At 41.3% G+C, this 19478-nt stretch overlaps 1 long non-coding RNA gene across 1 annotated transcript; it reads left to right on the forward strand.

Annotated features, from left to right (window-relative positions):
* Positions 1 to 270: 270 nt before the first annotated feature.
* On the forward strand, positions 271 to 6362 carry LOC131011465 (uncharacterized). Its single transcript, XR_009096937.1, has 3 exons — positions 271 to 2189; positions 2289 to 4353; positions 4890 to 6362. It is a non-coding gene; the product is annotated as an uncharacterized LOC131011465 (long non-coding RNA).
* The last annotated feature ends 13116 nt before the right edge of the window (positions 6363 to 19478 follow it).

A 19478-nucleotide genomic window follows, 5' to 3' on the forward strand; every position in this document is an offset into this window, starting at 1 on the left:
TGAACTCATTCAAGCAACACACCTGTAATATGTAACCCTCTCTCAAAGTATAGTGAAACGAAGAAAGAACCTCCCGTGGATGTAGGTCTTGATGGCCGAACCACGTAAATTCGTGTGTCATTTATCGCTTTCTAATTTCTAGTTTAGGTGTTGGTGATTCCGTGCTTCACCAACTGGCGCCGTCTGTGGGAAATTGAGCTAAGGCGTGAGATTCATTGTTTTCCGGTTACTGTTCATCACTGATTACTGTTCATCGAAAATTTTTGGGGAAAATTAGGGATCTGGGTTACTACTCGTTACTGTTCATCGATTGGGTTTGGGTCTTTTGTTTTCTAGATTCCGGCGAGGAGGGAGATATCATATCGGGAAACGGGAAATCGGATCTGAGCTGGGGAAAAGTCATGGCCATCGCCCCTCTTCCTCAACAATTTCGCTAAGCTCCGACCAGCAGCAGGCTCCGCTGCCGCAAAAATTGCCACCTCCCAGATATCGCATGTCAGGCGAGCAAATCGCCGGTCTATATCATCGCCGCCTGGTGTACAAGCAACACCGGCTGCTAGCTGCCACAACTATCTCCACCGGCCTTATCTTCACCTCAAATTTTGATCTGAGTCACCCGTATCGCCCCCTTTCAATCTGGGTTCTCAGATTTCCATCTCAAATCACGCCGGGAAAAAGACAGAATTGAACCAGCGACGTCAGGGAAGAAAACTCTGGCGGCCTGAGCGACGTCAGCGAAGAAAACTCCGGCGGCCTCCGCCGTGCCTCCTGAGGCGGCCGACATTTCTGAACTCTTGGCACCTGAATTCTAGCGTAGCTCCGGGGAAAAGCTCCCACGATCATGGCCATTTCTCTATTTCTCTCTTTTAAGTTTTGTCTCTGCTGCTAATCATACTCTTTCTCTTGTAGAAACTCCAATGGTGCTCTGACTTGGGGGGAGGGCAACTCGATCCTTGTCGGAACCAGGCCGATTTCCTCCAGAATCGCACTGGCGAGGGTTTTAATTTGATAAGGAAAAACGAAAAGGGGAACTGGGGAAGAATGAGGGATCTTGGAAATCTTAAGATCGGCGAGCAACCACTGCTGTAAAATCGATTCATTGTCAGTGTCTCATCCGGCGATGGAAGAAAAGTTCAGCGATTAGAGGGGGATACCCAAGCTGTTGAGTTCGTTCCCCGGTTGTCCTGCTTTTGCCTCCGGTTGGATGACCGGAGGGGGCTACGATCGCTGCTGCGAGACAGAAATTCAAAGCTCAACACATTTGGGACGCTAATTTGTCAAAGGCAATGTTGAACGGCCGACGATAGAGCTTTCAGGCCAGATGAACATCGTCTAAAGAAGAAGATAAGTTCTTGATTCACTGGCTTGAGCCTTTATTTATACTTTTATCTTAATTGTGTTGATGGTTTTCAATTCCATGGAGCAATGACGTTTTTGCCATGAATTAAATTTTTCTTAGTCTCATAAGAAATTTCCTTTTGTGATTGCTTACTGGTGTTGAGTAAGAGCTCTGTTGAGATGCGAGAAGAATTTCAATGTGCGTTCTGATATTGATCTAAAGATTGAGGATATTTTGATATTTGGGTATTCTTTGGTATTTTAAGATCATTAGCTTAGATTTATTGCTATTTTGAATTATGGAATTGAACATTACAATTGTTGGGATAAGACCGTGGAGATATATGCCTTTATGTGCATGATTGAGTTATTATGGGGCATTTAAATTAACTCTTCATGATTTGGTTTTGATGTTCGTGGGGCCTTATTTGAATTTTGGTGATTGAATTTGAGTTTATTGGTTGGTTATGATTTGGCTTTGATCTCAGCTCAGCGCTGAAGAGGGCAGCGCAGGCGAGGGCCTTTGAGGGCAGCGCAGGCATGGCAGTAATCCTCGAGGGCAGCGCAGTACGGTAGTCTTCGAGGCAGTACAGGTTCACAAGGAAGATTTAGTCTTGCTGCTCAGCCCGGGAAGAAATTCTCAATATTCAGCGCAGGTTCATGGGTTCATGGAGACGCACCAGAGGGCAGCCTCAGTCGCGCGATTGAGGAGAAGCTCCAGCGCAGCTCTTAGCATCTGAATTCCGGCGCAGATCCTTTCCTTTTTTCTCTCTTTTAACTTTTATTTCTGCTGCTAATTTCTTTCACCAGGATTTGGTTAATCTTTGGCCGTAGAGGCAGATTTTCGCTGGGTCTGTTGCTCAATTTAGCATTACTAATGTTTCCTTGATAATTATTGCTAATATTTTTCTTTTGGAATTTTTACTTGAGGGTGGGAATCTGAATAACAGAGCATGAAGCTGGTACCGCAAGACGTATGTAATTCTTTCCCCAAAGGGGTCCAACAAGCCATCGGGATCCGAGGTTGGAAATTTGGGAATCACAAAAATAGAGCCCTGAAGGCCAACGAGTTTGAACATTCCGAGATTAATTTACAGCTAAGTTACAGTTTCTCAAATTCCTTTGATGCTATGTTTAACGTTTATTGTTTGTGGGTCATGTACATTGTGGAAGACGGCATAGAATGGCATGTTTCTATTGAACACCCTTACTTAATTTGTGGAGCGCTTGCTGTTGGGAGTTATTTTGAATTGCTGAAGATTTCCTGAATATATACTATGATCTCATAACTACCCGGTCATATGCCTATAGATCTTTTCGAGCTTGGTTAAGAGAAAATAATTATGTGGAGATGCTCTCCTTCGATTGACTATACTTTGTATTTTGGGTACTTTAGAATTTGTTTAGTCTCCTAGGACAAAGCTTAACTTTGTTCCTGGCAGATCGTGCTATAGAATTATGCCTGTGATTTGTTCCTTTACTCAATGTATGGCTTGCTATGTCAGTAGTATGAAATTATCAATTCCATTCCCTGAATCTCTAAGAATCGAAGCATGTTGTGTTGGGGGTTTCATTTAATTCTTGAGTTGATGAAACCTGATGATCTACTGAATTTGTTTGCGTGATTATTGGAATAAGATCAATGATGATTGGGAGATAAGCACATTCACAAATCAATTTGTTGGGAAGTGCATTCATTTGTTAGTGTTTTTCAAATTATTTTCATACTGAAATCAATTCTATAACCTCAATCGCTTGTTTTGCTTGTAATCTCTCTTTTCGTTGTTTGATTTTTGTGCAAGGAATATCAAGTAAAACTCGAGTGCTTAAGAGAATTATTAAGAGAGCCTAGTGATTCTATCGAAGACCTGGTTTCTAGTTGCTAGCTATTTATTTACAAAGATTCGAGTCAGGGATGAATTCAGTCCGGATCTCGTGTAAAAACAGAAACAAAAGCTGAGTCATTTGTCTCCCTTTACTGCGTTGAATTGGAGATATTGATGGAGAATCCTGCGAAAATAATATCCATGGTCGCAGCTATATGTTCAGCATTGATTCAAAGAGATTTGGTTTCGACGAAGCCTCAGCGGCAAGGGCATTCATGATAGCCCGGATAACATCCATGGCGTCCTTAACGACAAGAAAAGCTAAGTTATCTATTTCTCTTCACTTTATTGAACTCTTGGGAATCAATCATGTTTCTTCTGCTAGGTATCATAGCTAGTATTGATTTGAACACTTGAATATTGGTTTAATTGGTCGGGATAGGGACATAACATGGTGTCAGATGGGACTTCGCTTATACAGCAGTGCTAATTCCGCTCTAAATTGATGAAGCAATGTTTCATGGATGGTGAATTATTTATTGTGACTTGCATTATTTTGGAAATACTTTGTGGATTTCTTGGAATTAAATTGAACTACCTTGACCTCACTAATTTACTTACTGACATCGATTTATTCAGGAACACATTATCTAAATTTTTGAACTGAAATTTACACTCAAGTTATCTAAATTATGGGAAATTGATGTGGCAGCGTTGTTTTATGTTTTTTCTATAATCTCAGAGCAGAGCTGGTGTTGGAGCTAGGAGCTTGTTGAACTTCCAAGTGTCATATTGGACAAGTCTTCAATTTGGCTGTTACGGCACTCCAGCCTGCGGGCTTTATTAAAGTCTTGATACGAAGAGGTTTTCCAGTATCACAAGAAGCACAGGAATAGGCTGTCAGTTTCCCACGCTGACTCAGCATCATTATTTAGCGCAGTAAAAGGTCGCCGGGTTGCAGCGTTGCTTGGGAATTCTCAGCGAAACGAAGGAATATGCTGCGCAGCGCAGGGAGAAGGGAGAAGGGTAGCTCATTAGCCGCGCCGAGGCAACGCAGGGAAGGAGAGGGCAGCTCATTAACTACACTGATGCAGTATGCTGATGCAGCGCAGGAACTCTACATTATCTCAGCGCAGAATATAATAGTCGTAATGTAACGAAGGTAACCCACTAACTAGTGGTGATCCAGGTACTTCGCAGACCTATAATTTCTCACTACATGATCTTAGAACATTTTATCGAAGCATGAAAGCATGATTAGGATTTGGGAAATGTTATACTTTACCACTTGAGAAAAATCATGATTTATATTATCTCTTGAAGGGATTTGTGAATTTGATATTATGTCTTTGAAGCTGCACAACTTCTGCATATGTGCCTAAGGTTGAAATATGAATTGACTAAGTATACGAAGCTGCACAACTTCTGCATATGTGCCTAGGGTTGAAATATGAATTGACTAAGTATACGAAGCTGCACATCTTCTGCATATGTGCTAAGGGCTTGGAACATAATTTGGATAACATACTTTGGGACCATAGAGTCATACTAGCCCTGTCACTAGCATCACAAGTAGGAACACCAATCACAAGCATACACATAACATGTTTATTTTAATCATGCACGTGTTACCAAGAGGGAGGGAGTAGGGTATATGTTGCCATCTGTATTTTTCTTGAAAATAGGGTATATGTTGCCATCTGTATTTTTCTTGAAAATTTACAGCACATCAGTAATGGTTAACAATGCTGGAAAACCTGCTTCGGCAGAAAATGAGCTTTAGTGGCAATTCAGCCACGCTTCGGAGGGGAAAGCCTTAAGCAGAATTTGGGTCTTCTCAGCGCAGTCAGGATATTTATCTCAGCTACCACTGCGCAGTTATCTCAGCGCAGCTATCTCAGTTATCTTAGCTACCTCAGGGCAGCTACCTCAGCGCAGCTATCTCAGCACTGTCAGGGCAGCTATCTCAGCTATCTCAGAGCAGCTACCTAGTTATCTCAGCTACCTCAGGGCAGCTACCTCAACGCAGTTATCTCAGCGCAGTCAGGACATTTATCTCAGCGCAGCTATCTCAGTTATCTCAGTAGTTTTCAGCGCAGAATGTCCGAGCCGTTGTCAGTTCAGAATGTCTATGCTCCGCGCAGGAATATCGTAAGCCGCGAAAGTTAGACAGGGTTCTTTGATTGTCTATGCTCCGCGCAGGAATATCGTAAGCCGCGAAAGTTAGACAGGGGTGTACCATCTTAAGGGCCGCGTTGCGGAAATGTACCATCTTAATGGCCGCGTTGCGGAGGGGTGTACCATCTTAAGGGCCGCGTTGCGGAAATGTACCATCTTAAGGGCCGCGCTGCGGAAATGTACCATCTTAAGGGCCGCGTTGCGGAAATGTACCATCTTAAGGGCCGCGTTGCGGAGAGGTACTATCTTAAGGGCCGCGTTGCGGGAGTGTATCATCTTTGTCAGTGCAGGTAGTGCAGCGCAGTCAGCGCGGAGTTGTCAGCGCAGTCGGTGCAGCGCAGTCAGCGCGAGGTTGTCAACGCAGATCACTTGAGTCTTCCCAGCATATGTTATCTAAGCCCTTATTATCTTTAATGATGTTCGACGAATCAAAAGGAATAATTGCTATCTCTTTTATCTCAGCTTATTTCCAGCATTAAAATACTTTGTCTTTATCATTTTTGCAAAGATTGACAGTTCTTGTCTAATAAGTCGCAGGGAATCGTGTATGCTTAATTGACACGGGAGAGCAGCACAGCGCTGACTTCACACCACACACCACTAGTTGAACAAAGAGAACGCTGTTCAACTAGACTAGGGGGGAGTAGCTGATGAGGACTGTAATTCCCATCAGCGCTGTGCTTAGCAATCTAAGCCTATTTTACCTTATTATTACTATTATTATTATTATTACAGAAACTAACAGCGCAGGTACGATCGGATATCTTGGATAAAAGAGTAAGAAATCAACCTAAGTAGATGGAGTGAAGAATGATTGCACACAGAAACCTTCCCACGCAGCCAAGGTGCCTTCCTGCGCAGCCAAGTAGCTTTCCCGTGCAGCCGCGCAGCCAGACCAGAGCAGAGCAGCGCAGACCAGAGCAGAGCAGCGCAGACCAAAGTAGCGCGGCAGCGCTGCGCAGTCAGAGCAGCGTCACCAAAGTGCCTTTCCTGCGCAGCTACGTATGATAGTTCAACTTCGGGAATAAGATCATTGTACTGAGTTTTGGGCCCAATTGACTAGATGAGTGGGCTTTTAGAATTAGGGTTTGCTCACAAACTATAAATAGCACATCTATTGGAAAACTAGGGGATGAACTCATTCAAGCAACACACCTGTAATATGTAACCCTCTCTCAAAGTATAGTGAAACGAAGAAAGAACCTCCCGTGGACGTAGGTCTTGATGGCCGAACCACGTAAATTCGTGTGTCATTTATCGCTTTCTAATTTCTAGTTTAGGTGTTGGTGATTCCGTGCTTCACCAATATATATATATAGGGGAAGGCTAAAATAAGAACGCTTCTTAAAATATAAATTATGAACCATTTTCAGCCCTTAGATCATCAAGATCTACGGTTGATTCATCACTGATAACACTCATATTTCCATGGTTTTTAATATTCATATGATGTTAATTTTATAGGAAATTGAGTGTTGGATGATTGTTTTGTGCTTAATTTGCTTTATCTTGTGAAACATGATTCTTACTCGAACTTTGAAGGAATTTGCAGATTTATTGAGTTCGAATTTGGAACAATGTTCTGAAATAGAAGTTGTAGATCGTCTCGATACGAGTTCGTGAGCGCAAACGGATCATAAATCGGAGTTCGGACGAGAAAGTTATGGCCGAAACAAAAACGTCGCGCGCAGCAGTCAAAATTCGGCGACATAAACGGCGATCGCCGAATTTTGGAGATTTTATGAGCAAAATCGGCGACCAAAACGGCGACCGCCGAACGGGTCGCCGTTTTCCCTGTTCAGATTTTGGCCTTGAGGAAGAAAAACGGCGATCGCCGTTTTTGGAGGATTTTTAGGCCATTTTCGGCGACCAGTTCGGCGACCGCCGAACGGGTCGCCGTTTTTAGGCGTGTTTCCGTTTCCTTCCGCGTTTTTACGATTTTTCAAGTTATTTTCGAGCTCAAACTCTGTATTTTACCCTGATACTATAAATAGGTCCTCTTTTGACCTATTTAGGGTTCCCAGCTTTAGTTTTTCAGTCCAAAACTTTATTTTCTCAGTTTCATAGCTTTAGATTATTATTGCTTTCCAGTTTTTACAGTTTGGATTGGATTTCCACAAGATTGAAGATTCAAGCCGCTACAATTATTTTATTCAGAGTTTTATTTAATTCAGTTCTTTCAATTGCGTTCTCATTAATTATGTTTTTGCTTTCTTTTATTATGTTTGGCTAGTTCTTTTAATCTGAACCTAGGGTTTGTACATAGCTGATTAATTATATGTGTATGATTTATTGATATCAATTTGCCCTCCAACTTGTGATTCATGATTCCTGGTGCCTGTTTTCTTGTGAATTACCTGATCAATAATTTACATGTCTAGCTGTTCAGTTTGAGTCTTGAATGCGATAATTGTTCAGCTGATTCAGGAATGCATGATATAGTGTTAGCCTTGAGTCTTGAATGCGACAGGTGAAGCTATAGGAAGCTATTCTTTATGTGCTATTGGGAGTTAATTTATTCCTTGGAGTCTTGAATGCGAAAAGGGATTAATTAATCTACGTTCATAGGTGGTCGTTAGAGACGCTTGTGAATAATATAGTGATCTTTCATCAGGATTGGATTAAAATTGGTAATTGAATCAATAGGTTGAGTGCATATAGTTAATTAGTGAAAATACATCCCTAGGGTCAGAGTTTTCTTATATTTGAGTTAATCATCATAGTTTTTATGCTCTTTAGTTTTATTTAGTTAATCTTAGTTCTTAATTCACCTTCATAATCGTTTCACTTGCATACTGTGAGAGTTTGTGTAGGAAATAGATAGAGTGATTTCGTTTTACAGTCCCTGTGGATACGATATCCGATTGCTGTTTATACTACGATTACACCGTGTTAGTTGCGGTATTTTTGTTGCTAATAAAATAGTGATCAACTTTTTGGCGCCGTTGCCGGGGACTGTTTAGATTTTGCTTTAATATTTCCAATAGGACCTTATAGTACTGCAAGTTTTTTTTTTTTTTTTTTTTTTTTTTTTTTCTTTTCTGATCTTTTTGCTGTTTCTGTAGGTTGCATATGAACACACGATCTCACGGAAATCCTCTCTTTGAGTTTGACCCTGAAATCAATAAAACCTTGCGCAACCTAAAGAAGCAGAACGATCAAGTTGAGACAGGAATGATGGCTACTCCAGAGCAAATCCAAATTCGAGCTCTACAAGAGCAGTTGAAGCAGCTGCTTGATGCACAGGAAACGAGAGAGGCTCAAAAGCAACCAGCCATCAATGAAGCGTTCATACCACAGTATGTGTACCAGGAGCCCCCAAGAGTGAACGTTAACAATTTTGAGCTGAAAACGGGATTGATCACGATGGTCCAACAGAACCAATATGGTGGACAAGCGATCGAGGATCCTAATGCGCACCTGGCGCATTTCCTGGAGCTGTGTAGCACGGTGAAGATGAATGGTGTCCCTGATGACATTATCCGTCTTCGTCTTTTTCCCTTCTCACTGCGGGATAAGGCGAAGTCGTGGTATCATACGCTGCAGCTGGGAGAGAACATCACGTGGGAGGACTTAGCTCATGCGTTCCTACGCAAATTTCATCCGCCTGGTCTTACGTTGAAATTAAAGATGGACATCGTGCAGTTTCAACAGTTCGAGGGAGAGAAGCTAGCGGAGACTTGGGAGCGATACCAGGAGAAGCTCAGAAAGTGCCCAGGTCATGGTTTTGATGAAGGTACGCTAGTGATCATGTTCTACAATGCCTGCGGGGAGCGTACAAGGATGCATATGGATACAGCTGCAGGTGGCTCTCTACTCCAGAAAAGCAGCTCTGATGCATGGAGCATTATTGATAGTATGGCTTCTACGAGCTACCAATGGCCATCTGAGCGTATGCAATTGAAGAAGGCTGCAGCTGCGTCTAGTTCTGACCCTATGGCAGCAATGGTGACTCAACAGGCAGCGATGGCTACACAGCTGGCAGAGCTGACTGCAAAAATTGGTGAGTTGAATGTTGGACGTCATGAGCAAGCTGTGATAGACCCATCAGGCTTGGGAAACGTCAATTATATCAATGACAGAAATTATGGGAATTTTCAGCGAGGACAGCCAGAGATGTATGGCAGAGGTCCACAATTTCAGCAGGGTCAGCAGCAATTTCAGCCAGGAGCACGTCCGCACCCAAATCTTTCCTATGGAAACCCAAACAATGCTGTGCAACCTCCACCAGAATTTTCTGTTTCTAGTGGGGGAGTCATCAATGAGCCAAAGAAGGATTCGATGGAGGACATGATGAAGCAGATGCTCATGAAGATGACTGGGATGGAGGTGAATGTTGGAAATAAAATCTCTAACATGGAGAATAATTTCTCAGCATTATCTAAGCAGGTACAGATGTTAGAGAATCAAGTTGGTCAGATTGCCAACCAAGCGGCGGCGCAGCACAAGCCGGGCCAATTCCCAAGCAACACTACTGTCAATCCTAAGGGCCAATGCAATGCTATTTTCGATGGCACTTTGTCTACAAAAGAGATGAGGATGAGCAAGGAGCATGAATCTCTGATTGAGGAACCACACAAGGCTCCTATTCCACTTAGGGAGTACATCCCAAAAGCTCCATTCCCCCGTAGGCTGATGAAAAGAGAGGTGCTTGAAGAGCAATATGCTGTGAAGCCGAGCAAAAATGTGGATGCCAAGGAAATCAAGCTGGAGGTCTTCAATTGCAAGAATGAGAAAAAGATTGTCAATCTCGAGGAGACAGAGCATAGACGTACAGTGGATGAGCTAGAGAGGCTACTCGAAGAATCCGACCGGCGTGCACAGCCTCAAACTCTCTCACAATTGCAGGATCCTAATGATAAAGAAAAAAAGGCAGTTGTTCACACCAAGAAGATGGGTGATGAGAATAAGAAAATCCCGCAGGCAAAAGCTGTGTGCACTGAGCTGCCAATGAAGCTACTTTCGAAGAAGAAAGATCCGGGTAGCTTCACCATTGAGTGCGAGATTGGAGGAGAGCTCTTTCCCGAGGCTCTTTGTGATTTAGGGGCTAGTGTCAATGTGATGCCCATCTCTGTTTTCAAGCGGTTGGGAATTGGGGATCTCAAGCCGACCTCGATGGAGATTCAAATGGCGGATAGATCAAGAGTGAAGCCGAGAGGAAAGCTTGAAGACATTTTTGTGAAGGTTGACAAGCTCGTCTTCCCTACGGATTTCTTGGTCCTCGATATTCCTGAAGATGCAAACCCGCCGTTGATTCTTGGTCGATCATTCTTAGCTACGGGGCGAGCTATGATAGATGTGCCAAATGGAAGCGTTATCTTTCACGCAGCTGATGCGCATGAGTCCTCTGTCTCTGTTCGCGTTAGGCGGTCTATCACGCCCGCTGCGTTTGATGTTCATTGAGACCATGAGGTACCGTCGAGCTCTAGACGTTAAATTAAGCACTTGTTGGGAGGTAACCCAACTGTTTTTCTTTGTTTTGTTTTCCTTTCGTTTAGTTTCTTTTTGTTTCTTTGTTTTCTTTGTTTTCTTTGTTTTGGGTTTTTTTTAGTGCAGCGTTGAGCTTGGAAGATGCGGGAACTCGCGCCTTATTCATACCACCACCATGGAGCATATTTTTTTGTGAGTAGTGACACACATATCATCATCCCTCCAAACTTATTTTCGAACTTATGTTCTGTAATAAGTTTGGGGGAGGGGGGTGAGAGTAGATATGTGTATCACTTTTATCTTTTTGTTGGCTTTATTGTTTTATCCTGCTTGGTTGGTGGTGTGTGTTTGTTTTGTTCTTGAGATGATTAATACTCCATTAGATTTCTGGTGAGATGCCAATGATGATTTATGTGAAAAAAAAAATTGAATTTGATTTTCTTTGATGATTTAAGTATAATTGGAACTAATTTGCATAATTCTAGAGTATGTTAACCTTGACTTTTGGACGTTGAATAAACCTGTGAGATTTTGAGCCGTAACTGTTTATCATACACAGTTTATTCTTTGTTGTGAGTTTTGTCATACATGTGGTGATCTTCTAGAACTTGCCATGGTTTCTATGTCGAGGTTGCTGTTGTGCTCAGGATTAGGAGATGATTTTAGGCCATCTTTTGTTAGCCACATTATTTTCCCAAACACTGTCCTTAACGAAAAATTATCCTTTGTTATCCACTTTGAGCCTATTTAGCTTTTATTCTTTAGCCGGATGATAGGGGTGATGTAGTATATGGGGATCTTCGTGTGGTGAATATTCATAGTGGGTTGTGAAAAAGAAGGGATGATTTTGTGTTACTATTTACTCTTATAAGCTCTAGAAAATTTGTGGAAAGAAAAGAAAAAAAAAAAGTTGTTCAAGAAAAAAAAAAGAGAAAAGAAAAAGAAAAAGAAAAAAAGTGTAAAGTCGAGTGTTTATTGAGAAATTTGTTAGAAAATCGACTTTGTTTGTTGGAAATAAATGGAGAGCAAAAAAGAGTGTTTAGTTCTGTTTTGTGATGATTAAATCCCTTGAGTTTTGTTGATTATGGTGATATAGTTGGGTGGAAGATGGAATTTATTCCATGCTTGATTAGTGAAGCTATAAGGTTGGTGTTCTTGATCTATTTGAGTCACTTAGCCTATATTTCCCTACCTTAACCAATGTCCCTACATTATAACCCAAAAATAAAGACCTATTTGATCTTAGTCTTGGCACACTTTTAGCGATGGAGATTGTAGACGATTGGCAAGCTTATGGTAAGTGATCTGCATTGCATTGAATTCGATGAGAGCATACACGTCCTATTCCATCAAATTGAGCGTTGAGTGATACACATACCTTGTGAGATTCAATTGTTTGGAATGTCAAGGTTGATTTTTGCTATAGGTTGTGTTTATTGGTGAATTTTGTGCTTGATTATTGAGGATTTGAGAATTCTATCATTCTTTATCTTTTGGAGGCATCGATGAGCTAGATTTCTTACCCATTCGTGTTATTGATTGTGTTCTTCTCATTATTCGAGGACGAACAATGGCTTAAGTTTGGGGGAGTTGATAACACTCATATTTCCATGGTTTTTAATATTCATATGATGTTAATTTTATAGGAAATTGAGTGTTGGATGATTGTTTTGTGCTTAATTTGCTTTATCTTGTGAAACATGATTCTTACTCGAACTTTGAAGGAATTTTCAGATTTATTGAGTTCGAATTTGGAACAATGTTCTGAAATAGAAGTTGTAGATCGTCTCGATACGAGTTCGTGAGCGCAAACGGATCATAAATCGGAGTTCGGACGAGAAAGTTATGGCCGAAACAAAAACGTCGCGCGCAGCAGTCAAAATTCGGCGACCTAAACGGCGATCGCCGAATTTTGGAGATTTTATGAGCAAAATCGGCGACCAAAACGGCGACCGCCGAACGGGTCGCCGTTTTCCCTGTTCAGATTTTGGCCTTGAGGAAGAAAAACGGCGATCGCCATTTTTGGAGGATTTTTAGGCCATTTTCGGCGACCATTTCGGCGACCGCCGAACGGGTCGCCGTTTTTAGGCGTGTTTCCGTTTCCTTCCGCGTTTTTACGATTTTTCAAGTTATTTTCGAGCTCAAACTCTGTATTTTACCCTGATACTATAAATAGGTCATCTTTTGACCTATTTAGGGTTCCCAGCTTTAGTTTTTCAGTCCAAAACTTTATTTTCTCAGTTTCATAGCTTTAGATTATTATTGCTTTCCAGTTTTTACAGTTTGGATTGGATTTCCACAAGATTGAAGATTCAAGCCGCTACAATTATTTTATTCAGAGTTTTATTTAATTCAGTTCTTTCAATTGCGTTCTCATTAATTATGTTTTTGCTTTCTTTTATTATGTTTGGCTAGTTCTTTTAATCTGAACCTAGGGTTTGTACATAGCTGATTAATTATATGTGTATGATTTATTGATATCAATTTGCCCTCCAACTTGTGATTCATGATTCCTGGTGCCTGTTTTCTTGTGAATTACCTGATCAATAATTTACATGTCTAGCTGTTCAGTTTGAGTCTTGAATGCGATAATTGTTCAGCTGATTCAGGAATGCATGATATAGTGTTAGCCTTGAGTCTTGAATGCGACAGGTGAAGCTATAGGAAGCTATTCTTTATGTGCTATTGGGAGTTAATTTATTCCTTGGAGTCTTGAATGCGAAAAGGGATTAATTAATCTACGTTCATAGGTGGTCGTTAGAGACGCTTGTGAATAATATAGTGATCTTTCATCAGGGTTGGATTAAAATTGGTAATTGAATCAATAGGTTGAGTGCATATAGTTAATTAGTGAAAATACATCCCTAGGGTCAGAGTTTTCTTATATTTGAGTTAATCATCATAGTTTTTATGCTCTTTAGTTTTATTTAGTTAATCTTAGTTCTTAATTCACCTTCATAATCGTTTCACTTGCATACTGTGAGAGTTTGTGTAGGAAATAGATAGAGTGATTTCGTTTTACAGTCCCTGTGGATACGATATCCGATTGCTGTTTATACTACGATTACACCGTGTTAGTTGCGGTATTTTTGTTGCTAATAAAATAGTGATCAATCACCTTATTGGATAAATTCATGGTCCTGAGTTCGAATCCCAAAGGTAGCAAAAAAATATTTTTCGCAATTCATGCCTTTATACAGTTTATTCATGCGTGTTATACATAAAATTCATGCATTTTTGCTGGTGAAGCATGAAATCAACAGCTAAACTAGAAAGCGATAAACGAGGCAAGATGTACGTGGTTCGATCATAAATGATCTACGTCCACGGGAGTTCTTCGTTGGTTTCACTATACTTTGAGAGAGAGTTTACATATTACAAGTGTTGCTCACAAAATAAACAATCCTCCTCAATGCTAATGCTAAGCTTCTATTTATAGATGTGAGAGTGAGCCCTAAAGGCCTTAGGCCCATGAACTCTAACAATTGGATTTAGGCCCTTTAAAGCCTTAATACACTTTAGTCCTGATTTGACCCATCTGCGCTGTCCTTCGTTGGTGAAGCGGATAACTCTGGCTCTAGCAAGGCCAGCTCTGCGCTCTGGCTGCGCTGCTGATCTACGTTGCTCTGACTGCGTTGCTCTGGTTGCGCAGCGCTGCTGCGCTGCTCTGGCTGCGTCGCTCTGGCTGCGCAGCGCTGCTGCGCTGCTCTGGTCTACGCTGCTCTGCTCTGGCTGCGCAGCTATGTCGCGCTGCTCTGCTCTAGCTGCGCTGCTCTAGTCTGCGCTGGTGGTGTTGCACTCTAGCAAGGCAACAGCCCTGCACTTTGGTCAAGGCTGATTGACTCTTCATATTCATTTGTTAGCAAGTCTTCTTAGTTAGATCTGCGCTCATTAGTTCCTGTGATAATAAAATCAATAATAGTAATCAAGTAAGATGTTCATGTATTGCTAAGCACAGCGCTGATGAGTATTCTAGTCCTCATCAGCTACTCCCCCTAGTTTGGTTGAACCGGGTATTCTTCGTGTTCAACCAACGAAGTATTGTTAAAGCCAGTGCTGTGCTGTTTTCCTTAATCCCTGCAAATTATGAAGACATAAGAGTTCTAATATTGTAAGAAAGCAAAGATAAGCATTTTCCCCTTGACTTTGGAATTGTAATTCCAAGTTAGATTTCCTTCTTGTGAAATGGCGTGTTTATCCTTTTAATCAAAGTGCTGAAATTTTTCTTTGGAATTTTTGCTAACTCCTCCTCTGATGATTTCGCTGACTCCTCTGATTGGATTTCTCTGATTTTGATATGGTTGATGGTTTCCTTATGACATCTTTGCATTCATTGACTGGTGTTGCCGTAATTTCTCTGACTCTTCCTTTGGCGAACCCCCTGTGTTTGCCTTTCTTGGGATTTCTCTGGTCCCGCCTTTTGGGGATTTCTCTGACTCTTCTGGCAAGGATTTCACTGACTCCTCTGGCGAGGATTTTGCTGACTCCTCTGGTGAGGATTTCGCTGACTCCTCTGGCGAGGACTTCGCTGATTCCTCTGGCGAGGATTTCGCTGACTCCTCTGGCGAGGACTTCGCTGATTCCTCTGGCGAGGATTTCGCTGATTCCTCTGGCGAGGATTTTGGTGATTCCTCTGGCGAAGATTTCGCTGACTCCTCTGGCGAGGACTTCGCTGACTCCTCTGGCGAGGATTTCGGTGACTCCTCTGGCGAGGACTTCGCTGATTCCTCTGACGAGGATTTCGGTGATTCCTATGGCGAGGATTTTTTATCCCTAAAAAATAGGATATAAGACTTGATGGGGGTATACACCCCTACTTCCCCCCCCCCAGTGTTGTGCGCGTACTTTAGAAGTCAAGCACGATTGTTGAAGACCTGGAAGAGCTGAGAATGTACTCGAGTAGGGCTGAAAATCCGGTGCCGAGGAGTGACCCAGGAGAACGGCTGAGTTGCCCCTTAAGGCTCATCCTCAGTCTAACTTTCGCGGCTTACGATGTTTCTGCGCGGAGCATAGACATTGAGGCATTCGCTGACTTCGCTCCCGAGCAGCACCAAGCGAGAGAACAAGTGAGAGAGGCTGCGCTGACGAGCGGCAATCAAGTGATAGAGGCCGCGCTGCCGAGCAGCTACCAACAGAATAGAGGCTGCGCTGCCGAGCAGCAATCAAGTGATAGAGGCCGCGCTGGCTGCATAATGAACAAAGGAGAAAGGCGGCCAAAGCTGGCTGCGCTACTGAACTTCGATGCAAGATTCCAATAGGAGGAATTTGAAATTTCTCGCAATGGAGGCTCAAGAGTGATAAGATAATAAAACAACTTACTTTAGCTTTAGCATCTGAAGTGATACTCAAAGGAATATAGATTAATGTGATTTTCTTTTCACTTTGTTGGAATATGACTCTTTGTCACGCACTATCAAGAACAAATGTATGTGTTAACAATCTTATAAACAAATACAAAGTAGTAAAGAAATATATTACCAAATAAATAATAAAATAATACTGAAAGGTGGGCAAAAAACAGAGCTAGCAAATTATTTGTCACAAATCTGTTTGGGAGAAGAGCCCTCATCCATTGCCTTAGTCTCTGTAACTTCAATCTATGAAAATAGCAAGAACTGATCCTCACTTATTGGATCAGAAAAAAGAGCAACATAAGGATTATATGTATCAATTTTCTATGAAAAATGATGGCATAATATCTAGCTGAACTAAAAAACTGATAGTGGATCCAGTACCGTAGAATGGGGTTGACAGCCTAGGCAGATTGAACTGGATGGTTTCTTGTTGTGGCTTACGGCGCCTTGCATTATGATCAGAAAGCCTTCTTCGACAACTGCGCTTCTTTTCATCAAATTCCAACAGGCTATGAAACCTTCACAGAAAGAAGCAGCATTAAACATTTAAAATCCTTCCAACTAACTAAATAAAAGAGGTAGACTTATTATTGGGTGTTATCGTTATGATTAGAACTATCAAGTATCAAGCACCAGATGCATACAGCTTAAGCTTAAAGCGCAACAACAGCTGGATCATCTTTTGTAAAAATAAAAATACACCTGCTGCACTGCTGGCAAAATCAGCGGTCACGGCCTCCAACTACAACCTTGGGGCACTTTGAATAGCTGTCGCAAACTCTATGTTTTCGATGATATTCTTTAGCCAGTGAAAGATCAACGTTGCAGCCCTCGACTTGACAGAATATAGGAGCATTCGCCATGTAAAGATGTAATCTACAGCATCATAAACCAAAGCAAAAATTAAAGTAGCACTTTCTAGTCCTGTCACAGAGAAGATAAAATGACCTAAAAGGCAGATTCAAAGATAGGAAATTGTTTATACATCAGCAAATATTTTCCTAATTCAAAGGCAATGCAGTAAATTTAAAGCAAAATTCAGGACACCGCGGTGAAAAACGGCGTCGTGGCGCCAATCGCCTGATTGAAGCTCACGGGCAAGTACTTGAGCGAGATGTTGCCGTTGACAACGGAAGCGCAGAAAATCAAGCTGAGTAATAAGCAAGACTCACTAAGATTCGAGTAAAATTCATCACACAGCTATACACATTATACAATAACAGAGTAAAATTTGAAACAAATTCAAGCAAATTTGAAATTCTAATTCCAAAAACTTAAGAAAAAGCCTACTGTAATTCTAATTCTGAAAGAGAGGGCTTACCGTGTGCGGTGTGCGTGAGTTGCCGGTGGACAGACGGACGGCGGTCTGAAAAGGAAGCGGCGCGGCAGATCGTGGAGGCGCGGCGAGGACTGGAGTCTGGAAAGCCCTAGCCCATCTTTCTGACCCGTTTCTTCTCTTCATCACAGCTAGGGTTTGAAAACCCTAGCCCGCCGCCGCCGCACACTCGGCCAATAAAATACGCCGGAGCAAGAACGAGGGCGCGACGGAGGCAGACCGAGGGCTCGATGGACTGGGGGAGCTGGATGAAGCCGCGATAGATCGGGGGGCGCGGCGAACTCGGGGAAGGCGCGACCAAATTGGGATTTGGGGGGAGGCGAACTAGAGAGAGAAGTGTTAGGGCTGATAATATTTTCAAATTTTAGGAACGAAAATCTTTTTCTTTTTTCTTTTGTTTAACTTTTATTATTCAATTTTGGGTATTTAGGTTTCAAATAATATTTTCAGATTTTATTTAAGTGTTATTTAATAAAAAAAATGTTATGAGTTTTTTATTTCTCAAAGTCTATATCTAGGAATAAATTCAGATTTTAGGATAAACAATTTATTTGATATTTTTTAATATAATATAATATAATATAATATTATTTTTAAAAAATTAACAAAAAAAATTATACATAACAGTTTTTAGAGACGTTCATACATAACGGTTCAAAAACCGTTGTAAATGACTCTTATACATAACGGTTCTTTAACGTTATAAATAACTGTTATAAAAGATGGTCATAGATAACGGTGGCTTAACGGTTTTGTAATACCGTTATGTATGCAACTAATAGATAACGCAAAAACATAACGCATTTGTTCAAACCGTTATCTATGCATTTAGACAACACTACATAGATAACGGATTTTCGCAAAACCGTTATCTATTCCTAAAAGTGCGCTCATACATAACGGTTTTTGAAAAAAACCGTTATCTATTCACTGTTATGTATGTAAACTTTTGTAGTAGTGAAAGCAAAAAAATCAACAAGGTTAGAAGAAAAAGAGTGCAAATAGATTTAGAACTTGTCGCAGCCCGATTCCCGCCACTAGTGATAGCGGGGTACGAGTATCGATACGACTATTTTAAAAGAATAAAAGACAAGAAGAACTAGATTGAACGTCATGCGGAAGCTTACATCAAAGCATGCTAAAGAAATTCATCATAATTTAACCCAAGGGTAAAAACGTCAACATCGTCATAACTTTATAAATATCAGGAATTTCACGAACAAAAACAAAACGGGTATAGCTCATTTTTCATAAGGAAAAATAATAATCCGAGTATCGCAGCAAAATGCGAACCGATTATATGTATGAAGACACATAACCGTGAGTAAATTGCTTGATTTCAAAAGAAAGCAAAAGTATCTCAAATTGTCATGACTCTATTAACATAAAGGCAATACAGAAATATAACTACGTCGATTGAAACGTTCCCCCACCAGCACCAGACCAATCTCGCTCCCTGCTTAGCCTGCACATTTAGAAATATATGCAGGGCGTGAGTACATAATACTCAGTGGGCAAATGCCGAAAAACAAGAAAGGTGCTCTTAGAGCTATAGGTTTGAAACTTGCCACATCTCAGCAATGCACAGGAATAAAGTTAGCGTAAATGAATCTGTGCATGCAATTTTCATAATCATGATATCATAAGGAAACGTCTGCAGTCAAAGATCTCAACATGTATGTACCACATCTACAACTCATCATCATCAAAGGTACTGAGAAGTAGGCCTCCCTCTCAAGTACCGTGACCGGCCGACCCGAAGACGGCTCACAGTCACCTCTGTGCACAAAATCCCGCTTGTGGCAGGACCGAATTCGTCTCATCTCATCAGTAGAGGGTAACACACAAGCTCAACATCAAAAATTGGTAAGTCAAACAGTTCTTAAACATCATTTAACTCAACATTTGATAAACTCATAACATCATTAAATCATTTTAGAAAGCTCATACGATATATGTATACTCAAAATATTGCCCACCTGAAGTCCTTCGCTAATCCTGGAAAGAATCAGGTGA

The sequence above is a fragment of the Salvia miltiorrhiza genome, chromosome 2 (genome assembly GCF_028751815.1).
Source record: "Salvia miltiorrhiza cultivar Shanhuang (shh) chromosome 2, IMPLAD_Smil_shh, whole genome shotgun sequence".
NCBI classification, from domain to species: Eukaryota; Viridiplantae; Streptophyta; class Magnoliopsida; order Lamiales; family Lamiaceae; genus Salvia; species Salvia miltiorrhiza.